Source organism: Podarcis erhardii (assembly GCF_964252035.2).
Source record: "Podarcis erhardii genome assembly, chromosome: 8".
NCBI classification, from domain to species: domain Eukaryota; kingdom Metazoa; phylum Chordata; class Lepidosauria; order Squamata; family Lacertidae; genus Podarcis; species Podarcis erhardii.
Genome location: NC_138499.1, coordinates 79,928,859 through 79,937,418, shown reverse-complemented (window position 1 = coordinate 79,937,418; position 8,560 = coordinate 79,928,859).

The window sequence follows — 8,560 nt, the reverse complement described above, 5'->3', positions numbered from 1 at the left end:
CGAGAAGGCCCTCTGCCTGGTTCCCTGTAGCTTTGCTTCTCGCAATTAGGGAACCACCAGAAGGCCCTCGGCGCTGGACTTCAGCGTCCGGGCAGAATGATGGGGGTGGAGACGCTCCTTCAGGTATACTGTATTCATTTGTATTTATTTATAAAATCATTTGTACATATTTATAAAATCATTTGTACATTATTGTATTTATTTATAAAATCATTTGTACATAATTTAGCATGTATTTATGCATACACATACACAAGAGGGGAAACTAGATGTGTTAGCTAGATTAAAAAATTGCTTTAGCATAGGAATATCCTATGTTGTTCAGAAAGTCACACGTGGAAAATTTCATAGCAATGAGAACACATCCTTTATTCACTTATTTTGTATTCTAAAGAACAAAAGCTTGGGAATCAACTGTACCAAGAGAAACTATGTAGTTGTTTCGAGTCATTTTTTACCTTCTTTTGCACTCTAGGTTGTGTTTCCATTTTTCTCAGCTAAACAGCATATAAATTTCAGTATAATTGAGTAGATTAAAAACAAACAGCCTGATTCTAGCTGGCTTTATTTGTCACAGTTGAAATAGTAGCTTGGGATGTAATGACTGAAGTGGGAAAATAATGTCCCCTCTTGCCAAATGACTTATTAACTAAAGGAGAAACAGAAGGGCTTAGCAAAGGGATGCAGTTAGCCTGTCCCTGTCTCCCAAGCCTTATGGGTGACCAAGCAGTTCACCTGAAGTTCCTGATTATTCCTTGGTAGTCCCATTCATACTAGTCTCACACTTGGTGTTACTTGTGCTGTCAGATACAGGTGGGTGTGCATGGTTTGTGTGGAACAGCCTTGTGGGTGAAATGGGGACCAGTGTTGGACCTACTGAACTCCTTGGTTTGAAATGGCTTCCACATTCATTTTACTAATTGGGGCACTATTCTTGGCTCACAGAGATCAGCTGTATCGCCTACATGAATATATATGTATTAAACAATACAGGAACTTAGGAGGCAATTCTACACTGAGTAATACACCCACCATATGCGTGAGAAAAGTGGTGCTGAAAAGAACAAATGACATGCAAATTCACTTTGAAATATGTGTTGGAGGAATCAGCTTATGACAGTTTAAAGAACCAAGTGTTAAACTGTATAAACCATGTTCAAATAATCCATATTATTTTGGCAAGGTACTTTTGTTTTCTGACTTCTATTTTTAGTCAACGATGTTAACATTGCCTATAGCACCCAGTTCCTTCATGCCTCAAAGAGTCTCATGCATGATCCATATAGCAGTGTCTTCTTGCAGAAAGATGCTGTTCGTATTATGCATTTGTGCTGAAAGAGATAAAGAATAATCATTAGCAAAGCAAGGGGTTTGGAGGGGAGATATGCATTATTTTCTTTCCAGTGGATGAAGCAAGCTGTAATCGGTTTTGGGGAAAGTCTATGATGGAGGAACTTCATTTGTGCCTAAAATGCCCTGATCTATTTATCAAAAATTCACAATTAAATTGAGCAATGTGGACTGAAGAGGTGTAATATTTACACTACAAACTATGCCACCTACAGATTGGCTGATCTCCCTTTTCAACAGCCCAACATTTCTCTCACATTACACGCCTACATCACTAACTGATCTAATCTGAGGGGAAATTACTTCCTACTCCAAAGTATGGCCTGGTTTCAACAGAACACAATAATGCTATGAAGCCTGGCTTGAAAATTATTTTCAGAAAGATGGAATCCTTCAAATCAACTATTTGGCAAGAAAGGATTCATATGGTGGTGATCAAGATTACCCACTACCCTTCCTGAACGGCTGATTAGCCAGATGCTAGATTTTGTAACTCTTTGTTTACAAGGTTGCAGACTGGCTGTCATTGCTATTGGATCAGGCTAGGGATTGAGATGTATTAATTTGCATGCATGGTAAAGGTAAAGGACCCCTGGATGGTTAGGTCCAGTCAAATTTGACTATGGGGTGTGGTGCTCATCTCACTTTGGGCCGAGGGAGCTGACATTTGTCCACAGACAGCTTTCCAGGTAATGTGGCCAGCATAACTAAACTGCTTCTGGCACAACAGGACACTGTGACGAGTGCCAGAGTGCACAGAAATGTCGTTTAACTTCCTGCCGCAGTGGTACTATTTATCTACTCGCACTGGTGTGCTTTCGAACTGCTAGGTTGGCAGGAGCTGGGACAGAGCAACAGCAGCTCACCCGTCATGCAGATTCAAACTGCCAACCTTCTGATCGTCAAGCCCAAGAGGCTCAGTGGTTTAGACCACAATGCCACCTGCTCCTGCATGCATGATTCCCTATCCACCATGGATAATAATAATAATAATAATAATAATAATAATAATAATAATAATAAATTATTTATACCCCTCCCATTTGGTTGGGCTTCCCCAGCCACTCTTGGCGGCTTCCATCAAAATATTAAAATACAGTAATGCATCAAAATTAAAGGCTTCCCTAAACAGGGCTGCCTTCAGATGTCTTCTAAAAGTCTGGTAGTTGTTGTTCTCTTTGACATCTGGATATGTGGGCAGAAACCTGCTTCCATGCATGTACAGCTGGACTGGGGCGTGTGTGGTTCACATACCAATTTCAAAGCTAATTCACATGATTATCTGCTTATATGAAACTGCTGAGTATCGCAGCGTCAAGAGTCTGTGGCCATGATGCATGCTAAACTCTACCTTGCCGGGCTTTTTAAGAATGCTGAACGTGGCATCTTTTATTATGAAGATGGTGCAGGCAGGTTTTCATTACTTGTGTTAGCCCTGAAGAGTTGTAGCTAACAAATAATTCTGGTCATGTTGTACAGATAGGTTTGTTCACTGAGGGATGATTGCCACATTAGAATGTAAAGGCACCAGATGACTCCCAGGAGTTGCTCCCATCTCTGAGAAAACCTGAAAACATCTTGTTTGGAATGAGTAATCTACGTTACTGGCTCTCAGCCAAACTTATAAACGGTCAAATCACTGCCATATATTTTAGTTTGTGGGGCTGGCTGGGAGCCAGACACACACACAAACACACACTTTCAAACTAGATAGTTACAGGTTGCATGTCTTTTCAAATTTAGCCATTGGATGCCCTCAGGACATTCAGAGAGTAGGGAAAGGGGCAGGAGAGACGGGGAGGAGGATTCCCTGTTCCTTCATCTCTCCCTTATAATTCCTCCCTTTGGCAAGTAGAAGAAGCCCATTTTGCCCCCCTAAGCTCTGAAGATGTGGTGCAAAGCCTCCTCAGGAGTTCCCCACATCCAGTGTTTGAATTTCATGGTGGCCAGAGGGGACCTTATCTCCTGACACTTTGTGATGATACTCTTATTTGTTGCAGTTTTATGGCCATGCATGGTGATGCACTTTGGCTGAAATGGGGAAATTAGGGGGTGTGAATTATGAATTTAATTAATGTTGTCCTCCCTGTAATTTGGGCATTGGCCATGACAGATTTCAGGACAAATTCTGTAGACCTATGACTTTGAGGCTTGTTGGGAGTTTGTCTTGAGTTCAAAGGATGAAGAAAGAAAGCAATGTTCATTTCTGGAGGCCAAGACAATTCAAATGAACAAATCAGGAAGTTGACCCCCATCTCATCTCATGGTATTTCATTGGCTCCTTACCTAGGAAAAGCAAACAGCTGGCCCCTCCCTTCACTTCTGGCTGGCTGAGTGCTGTGCTCGCTAGCGATTCTTCTTGACAGAGGAGGTCAGTACAACCTGCATAGATTTCTGAAGCTTTGCAGAGAGTTGGGGGGTAATTCTGACCCACTGACTTCTGTGGGCAAATGCTCCGAATTTCCTCTCTCACACATCTGCATCTTCCTTTCTAGGGCTGAGAGAGAGTTAGGGTTAGAGAGAGCGCTTTGGAATCAATCCTCTTCAGCCTGCCTCACCCATTCAGAGAGTGGGAGCACTCTTCACTTTGCCTAGAGTAGCCACTGAACTTTGACCTAAAGCAGGTCAAAATTGAAGGTCTTGTGAGGGAGGCCAAAATAAGTTTGAAAAGATGGTGATAGTGGTTGTGCAGCATTCTACCCCTCTATCAGTCGCCCCAATGAAAAATGAAAAAGGAGTTTTTGACATTGCCCACTGCCACTCGCAGAGAGATGTTCTTTATTCTTCTCTTCTGTGCAGAACAGAAGGGATGGTGGGTGTCCAGTCCTGGAATTGATGAAATGTAGGCACGGAAGAGAGCCTGAGGCACTGTAAACAGGAACTGAGCAGGAAGAGCTGGCAGTTGTGGAAATGTTTACTGAGAGATTTTAACGGTGCCATAGGTGGTATCAGCACTTTGGTGCATGTGGGTGCCTCACTGGTGGCTGCTAAAGGAAGGGGAATGCATGTATGCAGGAGCATTGCACAGTCCAAGGAACAATGGGCGAACATATGAGAACTGCCTCTTGCATATAAAAAGGTAAAGGGACCCCTGAATATTAAGTCCAGTAGCAGACGACTCTGGGGTTGCAGCACTCATCTCGCTTTACTGGCCGAGGGAGCCGGCGTTTGTCTGCAGACAGCTTCCGGGTCATGTGGCCAGCATGACTAAGCCGCTTCTGGCGAACCAGAAACGCCGTTTACCTTCCCGCCGGAGTGGTACCTATTTATCTACTTGCACTTTGATGTGCTTTCGAACTGCTAGGTTGGCAGGAGCTGGGATTGAACGCGGGGATTCGAACCGCCAACCTTCTGATCAGCAAGCCCTAGGCTCTGGTTTAGACCACAGCGCCACCCGCTTCCCTGTGCCTCTTGCATACAGTTAAAAATAAAACACTCTGGAAATGTCTTCCTTATGCAGCACTTGAGAACGGTGTCACTCTGTGACTTGGTGGTGTTAGACGCATGAAAAAAGAGGGCTTCTAGCTCCGGTGAACCAGGAACGCAAGACATTTTTATAGTTAGTAGGTGTGATGCTTGTTCATCACAATGTGCAGTGCCATAATTAGCCTGAGCTAATTGTTTCCCCCAGATCTGCATCAGAGCAGCCCTATGATGTCCACAAATCTGCTTCCTAAATGTCTCTTTTCCAAAGGTGACGCTTACAGCTGCACGGGCTGCGAGTCGGGGATCAAAAGCAGCAATTAAATTAGGAATAATTGGTATTTATCTAATCCACAGTGCTAGTTTAAAGTATATAATAGCACTGGCACTTGGTGTTTTCCTAAGGAGACAAAGAAGGATAGTTTCTGGCAGGGAGTCATTGCAGCTTGCTGGCACAGTAACTATTCAGAAGAGAGGATATCAATCAATTCCTGCACTTTTCATTGATCTTCCACGCAGGCATGCAAACTATCTGAATTTAAACCACAGGTCCAGAAGCAAATAGTGGCCAGTCTTGGCAGCATCCTATTTTATCCTTTGCATCTCCTTATCAATCTTATGCTGGGGTCCAGAACTGGATTAAGAAGAACCAAAACAAACACACACAATTAATTTCCCATTAAAGCTTGACTTGAAAATAAATGATTCAGCTGTGCTGACAACATGGACTTATGTGGAATAATTGATTCCATACATTTAAAAAAAATATTATATTCAGTATGCAGTACATTTTTAATTTTTGTTACTCATTTCTGCCAGGATCATCCATATTCCCCAAACAAGGCAGACCTAGAAAACGCCAAATGGAGAAATATGTTTCAATCATTGCTTTTGATGGATGACAAACTGCAAGGAAATCAATTGAAAACTCATATTCTCTCTTAAATAAAAGCACTTTCACTCGAACGGGCATTACTCCTGACACCATGGGGTTGTCACAGTGCTTACCGTGATCAGCATGTATATACCTGAAATCCTCACAGGTACACAGTCTGGAGGTCACATCAGGCTAGAACCAATGCCATCCAGATTAATTTATGGAATTTGCCACCACCAGATACCATGTGAACAGATTGCTTTAAGAAAGATGATTAGATGAAGTTGCAAAAATGGGTCTGTGCACACCTAACTAGCTATGAGGCACTATGGTCCTGGACATAAGATGCTGAGGACCAAAAGCAGAAGATGGGCATTATCTCCTTACTCTTCTTGTGAATCCCTAGAAGGACTTGCCAGGCTGCTGTTGCAAGCAGAATGATGGATTAGATGGATCTGTTTGATCCAGTGGGAGACTTCTTGACCACGAGTTCAGGAAACTTGAAATATATGAAGTTGTTTGTTTGTTTTTTTACACAATTGCTCTAACTAGCAACTAGTACTTGCAGACTGGGTATATAGGCACATGCGTTTTGATGTATACATTTGATGAAACTCCCAAGGTTTTCCCCCACCTTAGTGCAGGGGTTGGAGATGAAGATTGCACAGAGGATGTTGTGGATAAGCTCTTAGACGGGCATGGAGAACCTGTGGCCCGTCAAATATTGTTGGAGTTCAACTCTCAGTCACCCCAGCTAGCACGGCCAATGGTCAGGAAAGATGTAGTCCAACAACATCTGGAAAGCCAGAGGTGAATACTGCACTTGTTCCCTTGAATCCAGCAATTTCTTCCAGGAATGGTAGCTCTCATGTTTGTGTGTGTGGAGCTCATTCATCTGGAATTGATTCCATGTTCATTTCAGTATTAGAGCCTTCCTATGCAGATATCCTTGATGTACAAAGATCAGCTGTATCCCTTACCTGAAATGTGTGTACAGCCAAACCTCGGTCGTCGAACATAATCTGTTCTGGAAGCCCGTTCAGCTTCTGAAACATTCGACAACCAAGGCGCAACTTCCAATTGGTTGCAGGAACTTCCTGCACTCAAGCGGAAGCCACATCGAATGTTTGACTTCTAAAAAAAAACATTCGAAAACTGGAGCATTTACAGTGGTGCCTCACAAGACGAAATTAATCCGTTCCGTGAGGCTCTTCGTATAGCGGTTTTTTCGTCTTGCGAAGCAAGCCCATTGACAGCTTAGCGGATTAGCGCTATTAGTGGTTTAGCAGCTTTTAGCGGATCAGCTGATAAGCGGCTTATCAGCGGATCAGCTGATAAGCAGCTTAGAGGCTTAGGAAAAGGGGGGGAAGGGGGAAAAACCCGCAGGAACTCGCAAGACATTTCGTCTTGCGAAGCAAGCCCATAGGGAAATTTGTTTTGCGAAGCGCCTCCAAAACGGAAAACCCTTTCGTCTAGCGGGTTTTCCGTCTTGTGAGGCGTTCGTCTTGTGGGGCACCACTGTACTTCCAGGTTTTCAGCGTTCGGGAGCTGAAATATTCCATAACTCAGCCGTTTGGGAACTGAGGTTTGACTTTACAGTGGTACCTCGAGTTACATATGCTTCAGGTTACATACGCTTCAGGTTACAGACTCTGCTAACCCAGAAATAGTAGCTTGCGTTAAGAACTTTGCTTCAGGATGAGAACAGAAATCGTGCTCCGGCGGCGCAGCAGCAGCAGGAGGCCCCATTAGCTAAAGTGGTACCTCAGGTTAAGAACAGTTGAAGTGTATGTAACCCGAGGTACCACTGTACACAAGTTGTTGTTGTTTAGTCGTTTAGTCGTGTCCAACTCTTCGTGACCCCATGGACCAGAGCACGCCAGGCACTTCTGTCTTCCACTGCCTCCCACAGTTTGGTCAAATTCCTGCTGGTAGCTTTGAGAACACCATCAAACCATCTCAACCTCTGTCGTCCCCTTCTCCTTGTGCCCTCCATCTTTCCCAACATCAGGGTCTTTTCCAGGGAGTCTTCTCTTCTCATGAGGTGGCCAAAGTATTGTAGCCTCAGCTTCAGGATCTGTCCTTCCAGTGAGCACTCAGGGCTGATTTCCTTAAGAATGGATACGTTTGATCTTCTTGCAGTCCATGGGACTCTCAAGAGTCTCCTCCAGCACCATAATTCAAAAGCATCAATTCTTCGGCGATCAGCCTTCTTTATGGTCCAGCTCTCACTTCCATACATCACTACTGGGAAAACCATGGCTTTAACTATACGGACCTTTGTTGGCAAGGTGATGTCTCTGCTTTTTAAGATGTTATCTAGGTTTGTCATTGCTTTTCTCCCAAGAAGCAGGCGTCTTTTAATTTCACAACTGCTGTCACCATCTGCAGTGATCATGGAGCCCAAGAAAGTAAAATCTCTTACTGCCTCCATTTCTTCCCCTTCTATTTGCCAGGAGGTGATGGGACAGGTGGCCATGATCTTCGTTTTTTGATGTACACATATACTGTACACATATATTTTATTTATTGCATTTATTTGCTTGGATTTTGGATTTGATATCCCGCTTTATCACCACCCGAAGGAGTCTCAAAGTGGCTAACATTCTCCTTTCCCTTCCTCCCCCACAACAAACACTCTGTGAGGTGAGTGGGGCTGAGAGACTTCAAAGAAGTGTGACTAGCCCAAGGTCACCCAGCAGCTGCATGTGGAGGAGCGGAGACGCGAACCCGGTTCCCCAGATTACTAGTCTATCGCTCTTAACCACTACACCACACTGGCTCTCTGCTGCCTTTCTTCCTCCAATGAGCTCAAGGTGGCACAAACATTTCTCCCTCCTTCTCCTCATTTATTTCCCACAACAACCATGTGAGGTCAGTTAGGCTGAGAGGTGTCCAAGCGTCACTCAG